The sequence below is a fragment of the Acyrthosiphon pisum genome, chromosome A1 (assembly GCF_005508785.2).
Source record: "Acyrthosiphon pisum isolate AL4f chromosome A1, pea_aphid_22Mar2018_4r6ur, whole genome shotgun sequence".
NCBI lineage: Eukaryota > Metazoa > Arthropoda > Insecta > Hemiptera > Aphididae > Acyrthosiphon > Acyrthosiphon pisum.
Window position 1 is genome coordinate 34,434,977 of NC_042494.1, and position 25,678 is coordinate 34,460,654.

The 25,678-nt window shown below is 26.2% G+C and overlaps 1 protein-coding gene and 1 long non-coding RNA gene across 2 annotated transcripts in view; both read left to right on the forward strand.

The window, feature by feature from the left end:
• Window positions 1-25,678, forward strand: part of LOC100165947 (zwei Ig domain protein zig-8) — a 294,097-nt gene that overhangs the window by 197,880 nt on the left and 70,539 nt on the right. The window lies entirely within an intron of this gene.
• Window positions 2,844-13,704, forward strand: LOC115033697. The gene is made up of 3 exons (XR_003839002.1): window positions 2,844-3,534; window positions 3,676-3,834; window positions 13,373-13,704. It is a non-coding gene; the product is annotated as an uncharacterized LOC115033697 (long non-coding RNA).

Consider the following 25,678-nt stretch of genomic DNA (forward strand, 5'->3'; position numbering starts at 1 on the left):
TGGACTCACGACGAACTACTATCTCTATTTCGTTATCGTACTTACTCGATAGATACATGTTTAAAATTATTAGCGATTACACTCAAACACTCCAAAAGCTCTCGGCTCAGCTACTATTAAAACATGGATGTAATGTTTCTTCGCGAAAAAAATGTCCATCAGTGAAACTTTTTAAATTTCCAGTGTTTTAATTATTTCCCAAGTTTACGCATTGCAGCTATTATTGTGCTTTTTGTATATAAAATAATTATTTTATACAAACAATATGCGATGTTTACCTTAAAAGCTTATATACCAAAGCATCATTTTAAGCAGAAAACGATTGAATTATTATCTTTAGGGTTTATATACTGCATAGGTAATATAAAACTTTAATATTTGGCCTATAACATATGATGTAAACTACTTAGCTAATAAAAAATATTTTATAACCCAATTTTATTTTTAACGTACCTATTACTATATAGTATATACTATAACTTGTAATAAATAAGAATAGAGTATTAGAAGTCAAGATAGTAAATCTAAGGTTAAATATTAATAATTATCAAGGGATTTAATTAAATATGCATATAATCGGAAATTGAATTGATTTAGTTTAAGAAACTATTAACATTAAAGTTATTACTTTGAAAGTACAAGTGACGTAAAATCTGTTATTAATTTTCATAACTTTTAAATCTCATATATGATTTTATTATCTTATATTTTACATTGGATCCAACTAAAGTGTATTCTTGAAAATCAATAAAATACTAAATATATTTTGTTATCTGTTAATTTTATATTTGTATAATAGTTGATATTTATTACATTATATTACATTATTAAAATACTGAAAAAAAAAACTAAATAACTTTGATATTTGCAGCTTATTGCACATTAAAATACTCTGTAGCATTGTTTTCAATGTATTAAATTTATAACTACATTATGGTTAACCTACCTATAATAATAATTGGTATTTCACTAAAGTGTATTCAGTGCGATCGGAGAAGTAAGATATTTTAATAGTTGTAGCTATATGATTTATATGTGCATACAAATGTAAATAATATATTATGTATATTATATTATGTGCGTATAATATGTGTATACAATTTCGAAAACCATTTATCAAGATATTACAACTTGTATATTCGTGTTGTGTGTAAAATGACGTCTTATAGGTAGTTTTGTATTCTGACTATGTAGGAATACTTTTGAAGTTAGCTTTTCTAGGTTTATTTATGTTCCTGAATTTTAAATTATTCTATAGACTGAAACATTTGTCGAGTTACTGCTCAAAATAAATAAATCATCAAAAAATATTTTCTTAGTGGCAACTGGCAACTAATGTTACTTTTAATGTGATTATTATGGTTTGTGGATTATGGATAATGGATTATAATGTGTGTGCTTAAAAGTGTACAGATATAATGGGCAAAAAAAAATATCAAGACATTTTCCATGATAAAATAATAATAATACTACCTATAAGTAGCAAATATTTACAGAAACTTCGACTGTTAATAGCATACAATATTAAAATACCAAAATAAATTAAGATCATTACAAGCACTATAGTATCTTACATCGATATTTAACTAGAAGTAAAACATAATACAATATTGGTAAATGGTATACGATTTAAATTATAATTATTGTGTTTACTTTTTGACATAATTTTACACTCATATCAAAGTGGCAGGGGAGCGTAAAAACGATTTAAAACTATATCAAACGTGATTTTGTTCAATAATTAGTTCGAAAAGGTTTTGTTTTCATATACAACCGGAAAGTAAATTTTTTTAAATTACTAGGTATCCAAAAAATTATCTCGCGGATTAGCGCATCTACTCACAAACGTATCACATGGATGGCTAAAGAGATTATGTGACAACATTACAAGCAAATGAGGCATGACATTGTTGGACATTAGCATTTGAAATCGATCTCATAAATAATTCAACAACAAGATTTACCGTTGATGGTTTATAAGCGACGACGACTAAATCCTCAGAATGAAATATTCTAATACCTTCGCAATATGTATACTCTATAGTGCAGAATTATGCATATTTATGTTATTTATAAACGCAGATCTATAATGCATATATTCACGTCATGAAATTAATGTTGTTATTGGAAAGTGGAAGTAGTAAAAAATGGATATTTCTAAAGAATGAACACCCTGAACAAAACTATAAAATCACCAATAATAAAACTCGATAAACTTTTCATTGAAACGTAAAATATTATTACAAATTTAGAATAAACAAATATTTGGCGCGCTTGGTTTTTTTTTTTATTAATACTAATATTAATATTATTAGTAGGTATAGAGGTCATTTTTCCGGTAAGTATACAATTACAATATATTGTAACTTGACAATTCTTAAGTTATATTATTATATATCTCAATAATGTTCATACTTATTCTGAACCAAATATCATATAATATTTGTATATATTATACTATTACAATTTATGCATTTATAGGCATACAATAGGTTCATGAGTAAAATGTTTATTCTATACAATATTGAGTTATTTATTTACATAAACATATTCTTCGTCCGTATTATCAAGAACATAAAATTATTATTATCCACATCATATTTTAAATAATACTCAGCAGCAGTGGGATAGATTTACATACAATATTTTTTTTCTATTATATTTTAAGGAGTATTACGATCTTAGGCAATATACATTGCTACTGTACAGATATTGTAATGTAATCTAATATAATTTATTTTTCATTATATTTTTCATTATACATTTAATTTAGATGTATTAAATTAATTTGTTTTACAATAGATGTGCCTATATAATTTAAGATGAACATAATATAAACAAATTATACAATAAATCAATAATATCACATGAATTGCTGTTATTTTTTTACAGTAAAACTACCATGATTTTAAAACCTAGGTGTTAAATATTTAATTAAAAAAGTCACAAACCCATGTGTCGTTTTAAAAGTAATTTCTGATATAAAGGAAACAATAAGATACTGGGGACCAAGTTACAGTCAAGTGTTTTTTTTTTTATTTCAAAACAAATTTTGAATCATTCTATTTTTATTTTACTCTTAGAAATTGCATTTACCCAGATGTAATTGTTCAAACTAGATGACTCATTATTATGTGCACACGTAATGGCGTATTAGCATAACAGAACTATTTCTCACTCAAAACTGTGTAAAGTTACGAGACAGTTTTTTACTATAATTATTCAACAGCGTGAACTTAATTATAGTGATAATTATTGTATTATATTTAGTATGTTATTCAAAATATGGGAAAAATATACTGAAACTTGCTAAATTGTTTTCTATGTTAAAGTTATAATATTAAAGTTTATCTCGAATTGTGCTATACTCACCTGCCGCGATAAAACTTAGCTAAAAGGACAGCCATCTTCCAAGTTTAGTTGTATCCAACCAGGTCGACCGACCATGATTCGCAGAGTTGGTTAGGAATACAGAGTGAAACTTCTGTAAAGGTTCCTAACCTTTTTGATTGTATACTATACAGTCTAATTTATGTAAGTAGGTATTTATTTTATTCAAACCCCTAAGTTGTTAACCATTAGGTTGGCCTTAAACATTGATTAAAACTCTATACATATTTATAATATTATTATAAGTACCTATTACAAATAGCCACATTTTATAATTTGATATAGCTGATATGAGAGGAATATGTTGAACATTTTCATTGCGTACAAATTGTTAATTCAAAATTTCTGGTTTGTTTGGAGATAATAAAATTACTTGAAAATTTATCTTTACCTGAATAGCAGATTTGAAAATTCTGGGTCAGTTTTTTTATTCAGTCCTCAAAAGTAAGTCAATTATTGAATAATTGTTAAATTAGAAGAGTAGGCCTCAATTATTAATCTTCTACATTACGTATTTAAATAAAATTAAGTTTAAATCAAAAAAATAAAAAAAAATGTTAGTTTGATAATTATATTTTTCATAATAAAGTTAGTATAAAGTAAACAAAAAAAAAAAAATAATAATAAATAAATAGATTTTATCTCAAGACCACCAATTAATGACAAACTTGACAAAAGTCTTCAAAATAAGTTGGTAAAATTAAAATCTTTATAAAATAAGAAATTAAACTTAATTTGTTCAACAAATTATATACGTATTATAATTTATAATGATTGTCATGATAATGACAATTAAAAATCCGGAAAGGATAAAGAGACCTGGTATATTGGATATTCCTCTCGTTCCACTTACCACGTAGCAGAGTAATAATGTACCATCAATTATCAATTATATATATATTTTTATCTAGTTCTTTTTTTTAAGATTTAGCAGATATTATGTTAAAAGTTAATTTCAACTTTTACTTGTAAACTCGTTAATTCCTGCCCTTATTTTCATAGTTAATTGGTATAAATGACACACTTTTGAAAATTATATTAAGTATTTAGTATTGAATACACCTTTTTATTACTAAATTATTAAACAAATATGTTAGATGCAATTTTTATATAATCATGATGTGATAAATATTCAAGTAATTATGCGTGGAACATTGATAGCATTTAAAAATAAAACGAATTAATTACTCGCATTTAGTCAGATTGTATGTCATTAGAACATTGTTAAATTTTCATAAATAATAAGGTTGTCTAAATATCTCATTCAGAAATACTAAGCATCGTATTATGCACCTAATTATCAATTTATTTACATAATAGTATTATCAATAAAAAATTATAATCACAGCTACTTATTCGATTTTTCACACATATTTTCAATCAAACATTTAACATTATTATTTATACCTACTTAAAATAAATATTATCATACAGTACACTTGCTTAAAAATCATTAAATAACAATTAATTATAGAATTAGGTAGGTAACTTTAGTTTTATTTATAATAGTTTACGAACTTTTCTAAATATAAAAGCTTTTATTGGCTTAAAAAAAATAATATGTATAAAAAAGAAGACAGGAAATGAAACAGGTGCAGTAAAGTAAAATAAAATGCGTTAATGGAAAAAATTGTTCATCAGCTTGGACAAGTTTATTACAGAAAATGATTTCCAAAGTTAAATGTACGTAGGTACCTAGTGTTCAGTATTTAGGTAAATATTGAATAAAATACAAATTGCATAAATATTCAAATGAGCATCTCTTTTTTGGTTTCTTAAATTAATACAATATGAACTGGACAAACTATTCTGGTTATTGATGATATCTAAAAAATAAAATAGAATTTTAATTTTATGATTGCGTTTAACTATTCCAATAAAAATAAGAAATTTACTTAAATTAAGACTATCCCGCTGCAAACCATAAATTAATTTTTTCGAAGTAATTAATATTATGGTAAAATTTCGAATACTAGTTCTTATTCAGGTTCAATTTAATTTCAAAATATATAGCAACCAATGTTTTTAGTAATATTTTGTTTTTATAATTAGTATATTCTCAATAATAACATCATAATTATAATATTATATATTTTGTTCTATCGTCTTACAGATTCAAATATAAATCTAAACACAAGTACACATTTTACAGTTTTTTATTTGAATACAAATACATTTTATGAATTATATAAACCCCAAAATATAAATTATAATAGTCTATATAATCTAATAATACTTAACAAGATTTACATTCACCTGTATTTCATCTAATATTTTTTTACAAAGAATCCCGATCAAAGTTTTCAGTATATACTTTTTTATAGTATTATGCGACATATATATTTTTATGATAAAATGTGCTTATATTATATGGGTGCATTAAGATTTTTTTCGACAACATAACCGGATGAGTTTGGGGTTATCATGAAACCAGATGTCTTTATGAAATCAAAAATGAATTCGCACCAACGTAGTACATGACGTATGTCACCGTAAACAAAGGAAATTACTTTCGTCCATACCACGAACGCTCTCTTTATATCCACCTCATCCATCGCAACCATATCCGTCCGGGTCTAGAAGGAATCCATATCATAAATAAACAACATCCCTTGGCTTTCTTCAAATAGTTTTTATTCCCTTCGCTGCTGAATTAAAAAACAACATCCCCAAGTTATTACATAACGTGATCGTTATGTAATAATATATAATTCAAGCACATATCCAAATATATTTTAATATTTAAGTACAGGGTTATTCACCAATTACTGGTGACAGCATGACGTCCATCACCATTGTCCTTTAATAAAGAATTTAATAAAATTTTGATTCTTTGAATTTTAAAGTACGTAGACAATACCGATTTTTTCAAATACCCACACAGAATATTTTATGTCCCTTATGAAAAGTTCTGTGACGATATAAACTTACTTATTTAAAATAACAACCATCCTCATTTATTGTAAATTGTTAAGTAGGTACATATTTTTTTTTAATTCATACGTATTGTATAAATCAATATTCAAAAGAGGACTTTCTAAATTATTATTTAACATTATGTGAACTATTTAAAAATATATACTAAGGATAATTATAATTATCGTCCATTATAATAGCTTCAAAAGTCAAAACTATGATGATTTGGTTGTAAATTAGTAGGTAGTAAGTAATATTTAATACAAATATTTAGTGTCTTATAATGTATGAAAACTGCCTCAGTAAGTACTAGGTACTATGAATAATATGACTAGATTCAATATTACTTATATTAATTCTTATTTCATATAAACCACTATTTAGGATTATCATATTCATGGTATTAAAAGTTTAATAACTCAGAAAACGCATTCAAATTTTGAATAAGATGCATCAACTTTACCAAAAAAATCATCTGCTTATAATGTATATAGTAATAATAGTGGTTTCCATTTGAAAAAAAACGTCGTGTTGCCTCGGGACACTTTAAAATAAAAAAATAATATATACCTAAAAATAAAAATCATAAAAAATCTAAGTAAGTATTTTAAAATATGGTCTTTAAGCACATACTAAAAAATTATAAACATTAGAGTTTGAATAAATGCATTATTAAAGGTTAAAAGAGCCTGTACCTATATTATATACAAAATATATATTATTTTATTTTTTGTAATCTATTATATATATTTATATTTTAGATTCTGAGTGGAACGATGAATGTATTGATTTTACAATGATGTGTGTTTTTTTTTTATTTTTTATTTTTTTTTTGTGTCTGTCATCACCTTTTAGGACAGTAAAAGTGCTTGGATTTTCTTCAACAGTACCTTTTCTGATAGGAAAGTGAATCTAGTTGGTACTTTGGGGGGGGTCAAAAGTAAAATTTTTCCAATAGTTTTCAAAAGCGCCTTGAAAAACAAAAGCAAAATTAAGGAAAAACGGGAATTTTTACGCAAAAGCTGTTTTCAAGAAAATCTATTTTGGTTTTTGGTGTAACTTTAAAACGAATGACTGTAGATACATGACATTTTCACTGATTGTTTATATTTCCATTTTCTATACATGATAAAATTTTCAAAATATTTTGATTTGTTTTGAGCTGTTTACGGACAATTTCAGTTTCCAATTTAATTGGTTTTTTTTCTATGAATGTCAATAACACTTTATTTATTGAGTAAAAATACTTGAACAATTAATACAAGGCTCCTACTATATTGTTACAATGAGATTTGAAAAATATTAAAAATCCTTAGTCACAGTTTTTTTTTATTAGCATTAAAAGTTCAAAAATTGACAAAATATGTAAAAATCACGAAAATTAGCAAATTATTTTGAGTTTATAATTCATAAAAATTTTTCTTTTTAGAACTAAGATTTTAAAATGTAATACAAGATTCCTTATGAGATAATCTACCTTTATCAAAAAAAAAATGTCTATAAGAAACTCAAATTAAATTTTTATGGGCATTTGAAATTCATATTTTTACAACATTTGGTATTCACTCGATTTCTTACGTAACGATTTTCTTATTTTGCTCTAATTAAAAAAACGAATGCTTGTAGAAACTTGAAAATATTACTGAATGTTTATATTAGCATTTTATATATACAATAAAATTTTGAAAATAATTTGACTCTTTTTGAGCTGTTTACGGACATTGTAAGTTTTCAATTTTTTTATTTTTTTTTCTATAAATATCAATAATGTTTTATCTATTGGGCCAAAAAGTGTAAAAAATTAATACAAGGCTCCTGATACATTGTTACAATAGCAGTTGACAAATATTAAAAATATATAGGCACAATTTTTTTTTATAAGCATTTGAAGTTAAAATCTTGACAACATTTATCAAATTTGAAATTGAATAATTATTTTGTAGTTAAAAATTTAGAAAATGTTCAAATTTTATATCTAAGGATTGAAAATTTGAAACAAGATTCCACGTAAATATTTAATTCTGTTACCAAAAATTCTAAGAAAAACATAAGCACAGTTTATTTTTATAGTAATTTTAAGTTCAAATTTGGACGAAATTGCATATTAAAAAACCTGGAATAACTATTTTAGTTGTTTTGTTGTGATTGTAATGATTGTATAATATTATTTGTGGGTACTTGAAACTTCTAAAGTATACTATTATATATCTATGATAGTACCACGATTTGTTGTTGATGTATAACGCGTTACCTGATGGATATTGTGATATGATTAATTTGGAATGTATTATTAATACCTATTATAGGTCAATTTTTTTTTAATACTATAGATAAGTATACCTATAATAGGTATGTCTAATACCTAGACTGACAAACCGTTTCCGCTCAGAATCGTTTTTCTTATACAGTGATATTATATCATTGAATTCAAATTTAATACTATCCATTATACAGTGACCCACTGACCCACACCTACTGTACAGCAGAGCGACATCCACTTACCCACCTTTTTTTACTTAAAACTGTAGGGAAAATTTTACCCTCTCAAAAAAAAGAAAAACGTAATTATTTTTACATCACTTATTTCGCTTTTTCACGCTAAAACGTTGTCTACCATGTCTAATTTTAATGCAACATAATATATACTTGTAATTTGTAAATCAATTTTCATTATATTGCTTCGGTACATTATAAAAAACAGTTCAGAGCTAAAGCTCGTTTATGCTTAAGTTTTTTTTCCTCGCTCCCTACCCATAGGTACCATTGTTCTTCGGGAAGCCTGTAAAATAACAGTTTCCTTTTATAGCACCTCGATTAGATTAGGCAACGGCCAATCTACCGTAGACGTTTTAGTGCTAATGAATTTTTATTTTTCGTCTCCGCCACCTATTATTACGCTGGTGGCGATCGTTTTTTGACCTATTTAACGTTAAACAGCCACCCGTGCATAATGAAATCCGGTACACCCACAGGCATCCGACACATGTTCATGCTAAGCTGGCGGAGAATGTAACTATTAGCATTCGCCACCAAAGTTCATTTCTGCACCAAAAATTCGAAACGCTTTTAGGTAATGCAATTGTAAAATATGAATACATTGTATTTTGGAGGCAGCGTATTGTCAGAATTGAATTCAATCCACCCTGCAGAATGAAAATAAAAAAAGAAGAAGATGAGACATTTGTCTCTGTATAGACGTCGGCGTACGGGCGTTATATCGATTGATGTCAAAAAGTTTTGATTTAAATAAATTAAAAACAATTTTGCAAAGAGGAATTTTGTATTGTGTTCTCCGATAAATGTAAAATAAGAAAGTTGAATATATTTTTTTAAATTATTTACGAACAACGTTCAACTATTAATTGCATATAGGTAGTGTTTAGTTCAAAGATATTTTGAATTATGTTCGAGGTAGATAACCATCGCCAATGGGGATTTTTAATCACACAAAAGTTTGTATTGAAAACATAAATATAAATGTGTGGTTGGCAAAAAAAGTTGTTCGTCAAATATCACAAGCTTGCCATTCAACAAACTTATCATGCGAATGACTTGATCCACACTGAAACGTGCTACGGGCATCTCGATATATATAGAATTGTTGGTTAAAATACATATACTGTGTGTCGAGTGTACACCGAAAGTTTTCGAGTAATTTTGTGAAGACACGTTGGACTTTTGCCGTGTACTTAATACTCTTTAACTACACAACAAAGTAGACGGGTACCAAAAAGCTGTTGTTATTAATTTAACGCTTCTAGTGAACACTAAATTTCAATTTGTTTTTCTAATCGTTTACCTAGAATACGTTCATACCTAAAAATTCGTTCAATAGAAGTACCATATATTATAAGATAACGACAAATAGTAGTAATTAGTTGTTGTATATTATCTAACACACTGTATTTTTTTTTTTTTAATTACTTCCAAAAACACGTGTAATAATATTATAATTTGATAATTCGTTGAGGACCCTATTCCATAATACTATTAGTCCCTAGATAGCGAATTGGTTAGCCGATAATACCTTCATAAATTTAGCTCTCTCCAGATTTAAATTATATATTATACCAACCAAACAAAATATATTATGTTCACAAATATAGAAATCATATAGAAATTAGTAATATGTATATGGGCGTACATTATTTATTCATTATGAACCCAACACCAATTGAATTCGATCACTCAAAATGTATGTCTACACCTCGCGATTTTTACAATTTTAACGTTTGATAAAATACTATTACATGCAGCTGTGGTTGAATTTAAATGTTCTAAAGATAAAAAAAGTATATTATCAAAATAAAAATTCATCTAAATTCATATGTTGAAAACAATATGTTAATGTAATTTTATATTTTTATACAATTTTACGAAAAACGCTTTCAGTGTACCTTTCAGTTTGTCAAGACATGGGTGCATATATTTTCCGGACCCTTAAAAACTAATTAAAGGTATAAATTGGAAAATTAAACGCAAATTATTATGTCTATTAATGGTATTTGAAGGGGACGTCACTCCCAAATGTAGGTATTGTCTCCGTCTTACAAACCTACAACATAGCTAATTTACGTTCGTTTATTATTGCCCATTTTAACTGTATTATCGACCCGATTAATTGTTTTCCTACATGTAGTTTCAAAAACCTTAGCTATCGAGTACCATAAGTCGCCATACATAAACAAAAAAAAAAACCAACAATATTGTACGGACCTTAGATTCTCCGAGCGGCTTTGCCCTGCAGGCCTGCATACTCCGTCCGTCCGTCGTACGGTACGCGTTCAGCCCATCACCACAGGGTTCTACTAAAGTAGGGAAAAAAAGGCATAGAATAACCGACAGAGACGTCCTATATTTGTGGCTATTAAGCTAAATTCTTTGGGTGACTTGTTTAAATGGAGCGAATCATTATGAATCAATTATAAAAGATATAGTTATGCATGTATGACTCAAAAAAAAAAATTTGTATATTTGCAGAGCAGCCTTATTTGTCTGTACATTTTTTTTTACAAAATACATTTTAAATCCAAAGTGGAGCGAACACTAGGTATGTAATTATATTGATTTCACAATGGTGTGGGTTTTTTTTTTGTGTTTGTCTCTCATCACCTTTTGGAGTAGTAAAAATACTTAGATTTTCAACTTAAATGTCATTGCTGGTAGGAAAGTGAATTTATTTAGTACTTTGGAGGAAGGGGAGAGGGTCAAAATTAGTTTGGTCAGTTTCGTTTGTAATTAAAAAACAGATGATCATAAATACTTCAATGTTCAATTATTATGTATAATGTATATATAACTTAGATATCCTGCACAAAGACAAAGATTTTTTTGATAAATATATTTGTAAAAATATGTATATAACATATTTGATATGATCCTATTATAATACCTAACTGATCCCGTGCACATTATTTAATATTCGACGTTCAAAACTTAAAAATTTTCAATATAAATACATATTATAAAATTAAGTCATATAAAATAAAATAAAAGCCTGTTCAGAGTTTATCCCTAACAAAAAAAATCAACTTCATTTAATAGTATGTATTGATGGCTAATATAATATGAATATTATTTATACCTATTCCACTCTTTTAGTCCATTTAAATATGTAAATATTAGATTTGTTTATTATTATTAATTTTTTTTGTATAATATATAGTTATTATTATTGATTTTTATTCTGAACTTTTTCATTATATTTTCAAGATTAAATAAGTATATATATGTTTTTAACTGATGAAAATAAATAATAACTTTCTTTATTAATTATTATTAAAGATTTATATTGACTGTGGTAAGAGAACGAAGACCACAATAGAACTGTCGTCAATGTTCTAAGCATTATTACTGGAAAAAATAATCATTAAGTTAAGACTTTCTGGCAACCGATTTCTATTTCGACTGAACAAAAATAATCCAGTGTCAATTATGCTGAACCGTATTTTTATAGTGTGCTAAATTTGTTACAACCATTATACAATTTATTGGACTAATATTCACGTACATTTTGGTACCTATTTGTTGTTCTGAATTATAATAATTATTTATATTATGATCTAATTGGTGTGAGATGAAAATTGAATGTTTAACTAAAAATTATGAGTGAAAATAATGTATTACTTTTAATATAGGTACTATGTATAGCCAGTACCGGTCCCAGGTGTTTAGTTATAAATCTATTGATCTAGGTATGTCTTAAATAAATCTTATAATACATAATATTATAAAATATCACCGATACAAAATATATATTTTAATATATGATTTATTGTCCAATAAATGGCTGTCGATCAATACCGATCTTAGAAGATAATGATTAATTTTCAATTTTAATTCGTGAATGACAACCTATCGAAGTTTGATAATATAATTAATAATTAGATATTATAAAGTATTCTATCTAAGACAGTGTTATAATTAAGTCAATTAAATATAATCATTGTTTAGAAAATATAATGTTTATATAACATTATATTATTACCCATACATTTTATTTTATTAGTATTTCTTATAAAACAAATGAATGCATTCATTAAATATGTAGGATACATACAGATGAATAAAATAAATGTTTAAATACCTATCATTCTGGGAATGGATTTTATTCTGTTAAAAAAAATATATATATAATATAGTGAACAATAATAGTTGACAAAAACATTTATTTGCATTTAAATGATTAATACTACATACCAAGTACCCAACTAATGTAATGTCATAAAACAAATGAACAATGAATTAAATGTGGTTAGGTAGATAAATTAAAATACATATTATTATTCCCAATTTGTGCTCTACATACAAAGTTATGCAATTTCTAATAATTTATTACATTTTCTAGCAAAAAAATCAAAGATTTTGCACTTATTTATGTGAATGCATAAATATATGATTTAAAAAATATTATTAAAACTACACAATTACATTTGAATATAATAGCATCGTTTGTTCAAGCCTCATACAATGATTGGCGTTGAATCTTTATCCAAATTTAAAATCTACATTTATATACATTTAATTAGTTTTATCTTTTTACGCTGCTGTGTCAATCTCAAAAAAGCTGAAAACATCTTTCAATAGAACAAGTATTAACACCTTTGAAAAGCCATTATCGGTTCACTATGTCACCAATAGATATCTCTATAGCTGAACGACATTTTACACTGAAATTAATCCATGGATATCAAAGCCAAACGTCGGTAAGGATTAAAACAAATAAGTGCATAGTGCATAATATGTCTGTACCGTTATTATTATACCATGACTAACCACCTAGGTACATACTATACTATAGTCATTAATACTAGAAGCATCGATTTTCCGTAAAAAAGAAACCCAAGTATCAAATATTAACAATTATTATTTTAATATTATCTCGTAAAAACCATATTAGGTAGGTACTATTATAAAAATATATTATATTTTTATTATTTTTATAAAGCTATAATAGATAACTTAATAACCTAAATATTATATTATTATTCTATAACTGAATAAATAATGATATTTTATATTAAATGTATGAACATATTTTATAATATAAATTATTATTCTATAGCATATTTTAGACACCTAAAGAAATATGAGAACACTATAACAAAATTTAAAATACACTTTTGATTCTTTATTTTTATTCTAAGAATTATAAAGGTAAATAATTATCGCATTAGCTGGAGTAATATATTTTAATTATCTGAATACTAAATAGGCACAGTGTTATACATTATACATTTATTTCCGTACAGCAATTTAGTCATCTAAGACAAGCCAAATTATAATAGCTATCTAATCAATACTTATGAAATAGTATAAACTAAAATATACTACAATGATAATACTAAACGAAATTAAACTATCTATCCTTATATTTTTTAATATTTCCGAAGTAAAGATTTCATTAGAAAAACGCACAGAAAATATCAGTCTTTTTATTCAAGTTCTAAAAATATTTATTACTTTTGTGTATCACCAATACGAGATGCATAAATCATAAAAATGCAATTCTATCTAATTAAGTAAAATTTTCATAATTTTTTTTATTCTGTTTCGATGCTTTTTTTATTTTATTATAAACTTTGAATATGGGATTTCGTGTTTAATTGAAACGACAGTCATTTCTTTTGAGATATAAATTTATTCACTCACAGTTTTACGAACGAATGATAGCTCTAAAAACCGTCAGAATGATGAATATAAAAATTCGCGTTCATTAAATCCCTTCTGTTGCGATACTCATTATCGCGGACGTGGTTTATAATATAACACCATTTCCATTTCCACGCTCCTACCACGGCCGGTGACTCCCAAAAGCTGTCTCTGAAGGAAATCCCAAAGCTAAGCTATTCATATTTTCAAATTATTAATTATACGGAAGCATGAACTTGATAACAAATATTCACTTAAATTATATTATCACATTTAATAATAATTATACAAGTTTTGATTGTAATAATATTTTATTATATTTTCCACAACAATATGTAATAATAATATCTATGCCATAGTTTGTTCTAGTCCACCCAATTTGTTGTCCATTATGAATGAATACTTATAACATTTTTTTTTTTTTTTTTAGTTTAAATGTGTAAAAGGGTTTTTCAAATCTACAGAAATGGGAATGATGACATTTCACCGATGACCTACCATTCATATAGTAACAATTTAACATACTAATGATAGGTAATCGAATAATTTAATATTTCGGCAGAATCATGAGTCAAATAAATAAATACAAATACCAACATAAATAACACCATAGGGAAATTGTAACAAACGGAAATCAAAAATAATTGATTTTGAACGAAAATTTGATTCAGATAATCAATAATCATATTAAACTGAATTGAGGCGAGATTGTTCGTTAAGGGAAATATTGTATATACATAATAAACCACGTGTTATTTGTTTAAAATTGTTTTTTAATCAAGTTTATTTCCAATATAATAATCAATACCTTTGAATAATTTGGAATTTGGAAAAAAGTTTTTTTATAAATATAATATCCACTGATCATTATAATATGTTATGTACTACATATTATAATATACAAAACATGGCATGTTTAAGATTTTTTAATCATTGATTTTAATTGAATTATTTTTATGAACTTGAAAGAAACAAAATATTTTTAATTTGATGCATAATGTATAACTGATGTATTAATATTAATGAGTACAACTACAACTGTAGTCTGCAGTAATCCATCGACTACTTCATCAAACTATAGCTAAGGTAAATATAATCACGACTCATGACACATTTATGGAAAATGCAAATACTCAGTTATTATACTACCGCGCATTGATTACCATTTTAATGACTTGTTTCTTTTGAATGTTATATCTATATTATAATATTATATTGTATTGTTGACAATGAGTTATTATCTTTCGTATTCAATTTAGAGTTTATTTCTCAGACCGCTGTGCTATGTGCGTCAGCCAGATGTGGTTCATCACGGTTACTAAAATATCGTGAAAACGATTTTAAACAACACTTCTCAGAAAATTGAAATAGTTACATATACAATTACATGGCGTTGCGAGTCTTTCGTGGCCAGCACTAATGTTTATGCGTGGACACTGGACAGTCCAGGCACGTATCCAGAATTTTATTTCGGGAGGGGCTGAACAAAATTTACAAAGATAGTCATACAGTAAAACATAAAAATTATATTTGATGATTTAAATCACAGTGTATACAATGTACTAAATAGTAAATAATAAGTTTTAAACGTCTGGTCTGTCCACTATTGGCAAACTTGTCTAAAACTATATCATCCTGAAAGGTAAAGTTATCCTAGTATAATTGTACCCCCGGTCAGTGGCGTGCCGAACTGACAAGCAGACTTGAGGCAAACTATACAATTTGATCCCCCTCCCCACCACCAACAGTTTTTTCACTATTTTTTTTTATTATTCAAAATAATAAATATTATTAAGTTTTTTTAGGTATAAGTTGCACATCTACACTAACACACCCACCCACCCATCCAAATTTCCCTTGAGGCAATTGCCTCAAAAAATGACTGTTCGGCACGCCACTGCCCCCGGTAACATTTTCCTAGGATAATCGTACCCCTCTAAGGAAGTAATATTTTATACACCGGGAGTCCTAGGCACTGAAGGGGTTTATTTTATTATATATTTTGTTTTGTCATAGTGAAATTTATGCAGTGCATCTTAGTGCGGGTGTAACTAGTTACATCGGGAGTAGGCATTTCTAATCAGTCACACGTCACGTTGTAAGAGCTCGGTTAGGTTAGGTGGTATCTTATGAATTTCAAGTGTCCAGCTTTTAATTTTCAACTTTACAATTAAACTATACATAATATGCATCCTAAAATTAAAATAACATTAATAGTTTTTTTTTATTCTACACTAGAAAGTAGTTATATTCTCATCAAGTAATATTATAGTTTAAAACAGTAAAAATAGTTCGTTTGTAAAAAAGACTGGGGTAGTAGCTCTGCTGAAGGTATAGTAAATTTTGAGTGATAAAAAGATAGAAGAAAATAAATTATGGCGCATAAGTATTTTCAATGTATTTAGTATGTGTTAAAACTAATATTTGAAGGACCTATTGATGTATAGGTACTATACCTCTACAATATTTTGTGTAAATATTCCTTGTTTTTTCGTAATTTTTTTTTTCTTGATTATTTTGAAAAGTACTTGGAATATTTTAGTTTTGTTCCACTATAGTACTAACTAGATACAATTTTCCACCAGAAAAAAAAATATCTCACTCTAAATCGAATATGTTGTTAGTTATTATAAGATAAAAAATACATTTTTTCAGAAAATTAACTTTACTCAGAATTCGTTGCTTTGATATTCTGAAGATAAACAATTTCTATTTTCTTTTTATATTATTTGTAAGAACTGACTCAAATTAGTTCATTAGTACACATACTTTCTCATATAGGTAAGTAGGTGCTTGCAAATTGTCAATCAAAGAAGATTTCTAAAAATTAAAATCGATACGTGTTTTTAATAAATAATTTAGGATTTTTATTTATTACATTGAATTAATAATGTATACACAACGTTTGAAATAAATAACTCATATAATATATATTTTTAACTCATAAAAATGTGATGTACAATCATTATATTAAGTACTAGAAAATATATTTCCTACCAACAATTGATTAAAATTAATCAATAGCAAAACTATTTAGAATACCTACAGTATATCTTTTGAAAACTATTTGACTCATTAAAAAAACCTTGCAGGATTTCCAAACAGTGTAATCTTAATATACTAATTTAAGGTTCTAATTTAAATAACGTTTACTGATTGGAAGGTCATATTATATTGATTAATCTGAGCTTACTTAAAAAGAAAAATCTATTTCTCTATTTTTTTTTTTTTTTTGCTTAATATACATTTCATAATTTGTTCATTAGTGTTATTTTAAATTGGTATTCGGATTCATAATCTAAATCAATTTTAAAATTATTGAAACAATTATAATACAATTAATTATTGTATGAATACTCAAAGAACACGATGAAGCGAATTACATAAATCAACTATATTTTTAATGCAAATACCACAGGTGTGCAGGAATATATTATAATCATACTATATAATACATTAATACCTAGGTCTTAATCATCGCTATATAATATATTTTACATTAACAACTATACAATTATTATTTGTATTTACATTTAGCAATAAACCACGAGTTATGACGGTCATGGTAGTTCAATACACACTACGGAAGAATGCGGTTTTTTTTGTGTTCTTCTTCCTCGCATCTGTGTACGCATATCTAAGATATAGGAACTATATATGGACGTGTCTTGAGTCCAAAAAGTTGGTTCTTTTCAATTGGTACTCCTGACCGTATTTATTATACCGAGGTCCGAACAACGTAGAAATTGCTTTCTGAGGCCAAAAGATCCACAAATTTATGGGCGGCCGTTTAACGTTTGCCAACGAAATCGACATTGTCTGAAAATACTATTGTACATGTGTGTGGGAATAGATTTCGGGGTGAACCAAAAAAAAAAAAAAAAATTAGAGGAAAACTCCAACTGTTACTTGCTACCTTGAAATTCCAATCAAATTAAATGAAAAAACAGGGGGCGAATAGACATTTTTTTTTTTTTAACTTTTGAACTGTTATTGATCGCATTCAAACGAAAAAAATATCGAAAACCAAGTATTTTCCGTCATAGTTGGTAAAATAAATGTATTTACAATAAAACCCTGTACAATATCTCATGGGAACTATTTCTTAGCCGATATATTTGATGTTTTCGAATTGAGTGTTTTGCATATCAAAAGAGTTTCTTTTTATTCAAAGGTTTCAATTTTACACTTTTACCCCCTCTAAAATAATACAAACACTATTAATTTTTTTTAAGATATGTCACATAGGAGCAGTGATCGTTTTTAAAAAAAAATGTTTCTATTAAAATATAGTAAGAAATGTTTAGTTACGCTTTTTTATTTATACTTAAATAATAAATAGTCGTATGGTTTAAAATATTAAATTAATAAATTAATGTATAGGTGAAAATAATAACACACACATATGACATACACAATACTTAAAGAAGGGATGTCAGCTATGTACTATGTAGTGTTATGGATTTTAATTATTTTATTTGTAAACAATAATAATAAATTGCTCAGAAAAATCAATTCAAACAGAGTTTCGTGTAAACTATATTTGCTGAAACCTTGTCATCTCCCATTGACTGTAGTAAATAATTGTTCATTCATAAACAGAAACTATTCAAAAAATTGAAGTATTACCTTTTCATATTTCCATATAAACTGCACTTCTAACACAACATAATTCATGGGGTAAGGTAATAGATGAAAGTTGTTGAGAACTATATCAACCTGAAAAAAAGATAACGAAATAAAATAAATAAATTATTGCAAGACCATCACGTTAATACGCCATAATTAGCTCACTTCAATCAGAAGCTGACAGTATGTATATGCCTTTTATATGATGATAAGACAAAATAAATTATTGATGACATAGAATAAAAAAAATAAGCGTAGATACCTATAGGCAATAACGTATTCACAATTCACTGATTTCAAAAACTGTTGCTGCAAACTGAAATGTATAGGTATATAAGAGATATGAAGTATATCAGAACATTTGTCTTATTATATTGTAATACTAATAGATATTTCGAAACGATATAAAAATAATTCATAAAAAAAAATTCTAATTTACTCTTACATTATAAAAACTAAAATCTACATAATTTTAAGATCCATTTAAATAGGTATAATGGATGAAAAATAAAAATAAAATTATTGACATTGATTGTAATTTATCTTATATTAGCCATTAACCATTTATTTATACAAATATTATTATGAAAAAAAAATCCAAATTCCAAATTTTTGGAAATTGTTATAATTCTATTTTCCCCCTTTTAACAACTTAAATTATAATACGCGTACCCTACCGAATTAGTTTTACTGTTAAATAATTGTGTGTCAAACATCAGTTTACTCTTCTGTAATATATTCGCATATAGTAATAGCATTTTCCGTCACCAATATGATGGAGAATAATATTTTCTATAACTCAATTCCTCTGAATTTATTCAAAATTAACATTTACTTTCACAAATAAAGGTACATTTACCATAAATAACTGTCAATCATTTTAAATACAATGATTATACATCGCAACAAAAAATGAATAATCGACCACCAGTAATATTTTATTACGGGAATTAATTAAAAGGTTCTAATTTTTATTTTTATTTTGTATCGATGTTTTATCGAAATGTCTAATTATTTTTATAGTAAACGGTGGTACAGTTCAATTAATTTAAACAGATGAAAAAAAGAAATCAAACTTTTATTATACGATTTTTTCATAGAAACAAAATAAATGGACGATTTGCTATCTGTATATATTAAATATGGATAAATTACGATGTCACTCTTTTTATTCAGCTCCAAAATCAATGCTTTTCTTATACATTTATTTGTTGTTTGAATTGTCATTATAAACATTAAGTATCTTTTATCTGACATATATAATGTAACTGTTACAGTATAATAATTGAAACAATATTTTGAATAGCTGAAAACAAATTACATATTTCAAATATTACAGAAATGATTAATATTGTACAGCAATTCAAAAAGTAGCATATTTTGTTCCGTTTCTCGTGGAAAAAACATCATAACGTTAATACCGAACTAAAATAGGAGCGATAACAATATAATTTTGTTTATTCCATTCTTCGAAACTCTTAAAATCTTAAGGTTAATTAAATCATAAATAACATTATACAGTTTTAAATAATTTTTTATCAGCCCATCGTCGTGCGGATTTGTGCTGATACAATATTTTTAAAATACAGTGCTCGATTTTAAAAATCTTATCCTTGAAACTAATGATGATATTATAAACTTAACACGTCTTGTTCAAGGTTCTAGTTTAATCAACCAATATACACAGACAAATTAAATTTTTGTAAAATGTAATTTAAAATTAGTGAAACTAAGAAAAATGATGGAATTATTATTTTAATTTATCCATTCCTTTATATTATAATATATATATATAACTAAAATTATAAATATGTTTTGTATACTATACAATTAATGGGCTTATTAAAAAATTTAATTTTAATTTTTTTCAACAAAACCACTGGTTTTGTAATCAAAATCCATACGTCATGTTAGTTATGTAAGTGATCAAATTCATCTTTGTAGTACATTGTACATTGTTATATTGCATTTAATATCGTTCTCTTTTTACCACACCATACAACTTTAATAGTTTCTAATTAATGTGTTTTTGTCGATTTAATCGTTAGTTTTAATTTATTGATTTCTGATAGCTTTGACTATGTATAATAATAATAATTATTATTATTATTATTATTATTTTACTAGTTCTCTTGACTTTTGTTTCCATTGCAGTGTTATTATCTACCAGAGCGTACACCTATTCAAATAAATCCAATCCAATAGGTACATAGAACTATAAACAAAATGAACATATATACATTATAATATGTTTTATGCTTAAAATGTAATTTTCATTCACATGTTCACTACGCTCTTACGCATTATTGCACAAGAAAAACAAAATACATTATTGTGTTCTTTCCCAGACTGGATCTGATTACTAAATAACGGTTCTAAATATTAAATCAAGTAACTTTCCGATCTCTGGACCACAAAAGCATTATATACGTTTTAAAATCGAACCTCAAAGCCTGAGGCTTCCCACATCCCTGCACATGAATATTTCTGTTTTTTTATTTTTTATCGTATATTACTATCATAATGTATAATTTAAAACAGTATTATAAGCGGCCAATAACCTTTGTAGTCGAGGTCTTGTATGTAAAAACAAAAACAAAAAAAAGCGGGTAAGTGGATGTCACTCTGCTGTACAATAGGCTACAAGTGGGTCAATATATAATGTATTGTATTAAACTTGAATTGAATGGTATAATATCATTGTATATGAAAAACGATTCTGAGTGGAGACGGTCTGTCCGTCTGGATATTTTATATTGTTATTATTTATTATAGCCTGGAAGGTGAATTGATATTATTTATAATTTTTTATTCATTTCTATGGTGATAAATAAAGTGTTAGAAATTAAAATCCCAGTTTAAGCGGATTTTCCCATGGCATTAAATAACTATTGAGAAAATCGAAAAATGACCTCTTTAAAGTACCATCTTGATCCAATTTGCTAAAATATAAGGTACTATATGTTGAAATTAAAGCACTCATTCTGGTAGAAATTTCGTAAACAAGATATAAAAAAAATAATAAAAAAAATAAACACCATTATAAAACCACTAGCTTTCTCGCTCCACTCAGAATCTAAAATTGAAACATAATTAGTATTATTGCCATATAGTATATATGGCATATACCTACATATGATAATATTGTATACAGTATAAAAAACAAATGAAAATGATAATAATTGACAGATCATCCAGATTTTTGTTTGGTTTGCTACTTATTTAGCATTGTTGGGAGGAATATAATAAAATGTAAAGTTTATTATATCAGCTGAATAGTGTAGGTGCTTAAAGTGTAGTTAAACTGAGTGGGATGGCACACGAGAACCTGTGCCTAATGATGACCCACTGCATCACTCTCTGTAACTTTAAAAACGTATAGCTAATTAACTACTTATTTTAAATAAATTAGGTTTTTAATTTTTATACAAAAAAGTTTGAATAGTAGTTCTTTGAAAAATATTCTGATTTAGAATACGAAATTAAAAATGTATGAAGTCATACGAAAAAATATAAATTATGAAGTGATAACGATATAATTTTCTTTGAAATCTGATATTGTTTTACATAAATAATTAATGTATTTTTATAAAATTTAAAAAAAAAATTCTTAAATGTTAGGTAATAATTTTTAAAATAGTGAGCAAAAAAAAATCACCCAGTACCTATAATAAATCATTTAACAAAGTCATTAAAATGTTTAAATTTAAAATTCATAACAAACAATTTATTTTATATTATTTGAAATTCGTCTATACCGAAAATGTATTATACATATTATTTATTTGTTTTAAGTCAATCTTTTAAATTCAGATCTCAGCGATAAATTGTATTAGTTTATAGAATGACACTAATATTACTCAAATATTGTATAATACTATTTACAGCCTCAAAAATTGTTTACGGTGAAAAACATATTTTGTGGCAGTAAAAAGTGATCCAAAAGTGTCAGAAAAAAACACTTAGATTGAGTGCATTCCAAAATTGGTACTTAAAAGTGATGTATTTTGATATTCTCAATGACTCTTTATAACCTAAAAAAACCAAAATATTCGCTCTGCTCTAAAATAGATTTTAGTGTTCGTTGTCTTGTAGAACACTGTAATATTACAGTACTTATATGTGTTAAATTTGAATTGAATGATAAATCATGGTTTAGGAAAACGAAAATATCTTTTTCGAAGGCTATTTTAACACTATTGATTTATGCTATAATAAATAATAATCTATTATAGTAATATGGTAGGTAGAACTCATTTTTGACAAAAAAGTATAAAAAAAAGTGATTGCTGTCATGGGACACCCTTTCTTTTCCAACAAATATTATAGATTACAAATACATTTTAGTGGAACCATTCAAAATAAAAGTAAATGTTTTTAAATAAATGTGAAAAAAAATGAAAATTATTATTATTACTATTTAATTACTATTATATTAATCATATTCAATAGCCTAAATTACAGGCCTGTGATAACTGAAATATTATACGTATGTTTGTGATGTAATTTTTTCAAAATATCTTGAAAATACTGCATCAATAGTGGTGTCATCTCTCGTTGTAGATTCTGCTGGATTGTTTATCATATTATGTAAATTGAATGTGTTAGTAAAGAAAGTCTTAAAAGTTTCCGATTTCTTATCATTAAAATTGATGTTAGTCCCCAAATTGTTATAATTTATAAATTATAATGATAATAAATGCATAATATGCAGATCTTATTACGCTGTTTCAAATCCTCGCGTTATACCCGTCTTCTATCACCTAGTCTATACCAAACGCGACGCACAAAAAAATGTAATCACGGCAAAGGTAAAGCACTATATAGGGATATATGCAACAACTAGATTATTCTACAAAAAAAATTTCATGAAATAAAAATGTTAACGCGTCATGCAAGGAGATTATAATATTATGTATATAAGATGTAACAAAAAGTTTATGTTTTGTAAGGACCGTGGTATAGATTTCAGTGTCTGGTTGTGCATGGAATACGCGTGATATACGCGCCCAGCACTTTTGAGGATTTCCACTTTTTCGCCCGGCACTATATGGAGATTCCCCTTTCACGACCCGCTAGACGGAAAAAGGTCGCTTTCCTACGCTTCAACCGCTATTGAAAACCAAACTTTCAGTGCAGGCGTGACAAAAAATATATTACCTACCTACGTACAATTCAATACTTATATATGCTTATTACTTATATACTTATATTACTTGTATTTTATTAATTATAATAATTATAAATGCATAATATACGTAGTGTAGTGATGTAATATTATCAATATACGCAAGATATATTATAATTTATATTATAATCAATCTACAACCTCCACTACAACTTACTGATCCCGCTTTTTTTTATGTTCCATCCTACCAATTGATCTAATAATGCGATAATATTTCAGAAAACTGATATGAATTCGTTAGAATGTCTATTTGAGATCAGTCAGTTCACATTTTAAGATTTCTGTTTTAAATTTCAAATAATTCCCGAATAATCAACGTTTGAAAATTTTGAAATTTCAAAATATTCTAGCTAAATTTATAGATTTTTTTTTTAGAGGGGGGTGGTGAAAATGGAAAAAGGGAACCAGCCAATCTCAAGAAGACATAATAAAAAATTGAAATAAGTTAAAAAAGTATTATCACATTACTAGATCAATCAGTATGATGGAATAAAATTTGTATGTTTTGACTAAAATAACCGTTTAATATATTATAAACTATAGTATTTCGTCAGGAACGTTTTGTCCCGGCCAATCCCGGCCAGTCCGCATAGTGCTATAAAAAACTTCGTTTCAATAAATGTTGAAAGTATGAAGACGTTTGAACATGATTAGTTGTATTCAATCTCCACACATGGACACTTTTCAACGACAATACTACGATGACTGATATTTTTTCAAATTTCAAATCGCAGTAGGCACAAATATGTTAATATGTAACACACCTGCTTCAATATCAAAAATCTTGTTTCAGATAATTGTAATTAGATTTTACCATTTTAGTGAAGCTAAAAATATTATATAAATACTACCTACCAATTGATATTTTTATTTTTATTATAATTTTATGATTTTTCGAGTTTGAGAGTCTTGAACAAGTTTCAAGTATATAGCTTAGTTCTTCTGATATTTATTTTTGAAATTCAATGATTAATCATTGCTTTCTAAGTTAATCATCGGACAATAGAAAACGAAACAAAGATAGTTCTCTCTGTATCTGGTCTTAATACACAATATACTTTTTAATATTGATATTATTATTATTATGGTAAAATAGGTATTTTAATTTCACAATAGTAAGTTAAAATACAAGTTCATTTAAAAGTTTTATCAAATTTATATGTTTTTTAAATACAGTAATGGAAAACATTATTAAAATTCAAGTACAGACCATTAGAATAAATTTACCAAATACTGACTTACTATGGGAATAAAATTACTCAAGAAATTTTAAATAAATTCCTTCCATATTCTTCTATATTAAGTATAATATTAAACTTCTTACATAGGTACAACCCTGATATGAATTAAATTATTATAGCTACTATAATGGAAATCACATAATAAAGTTAAGAGAATTAATTC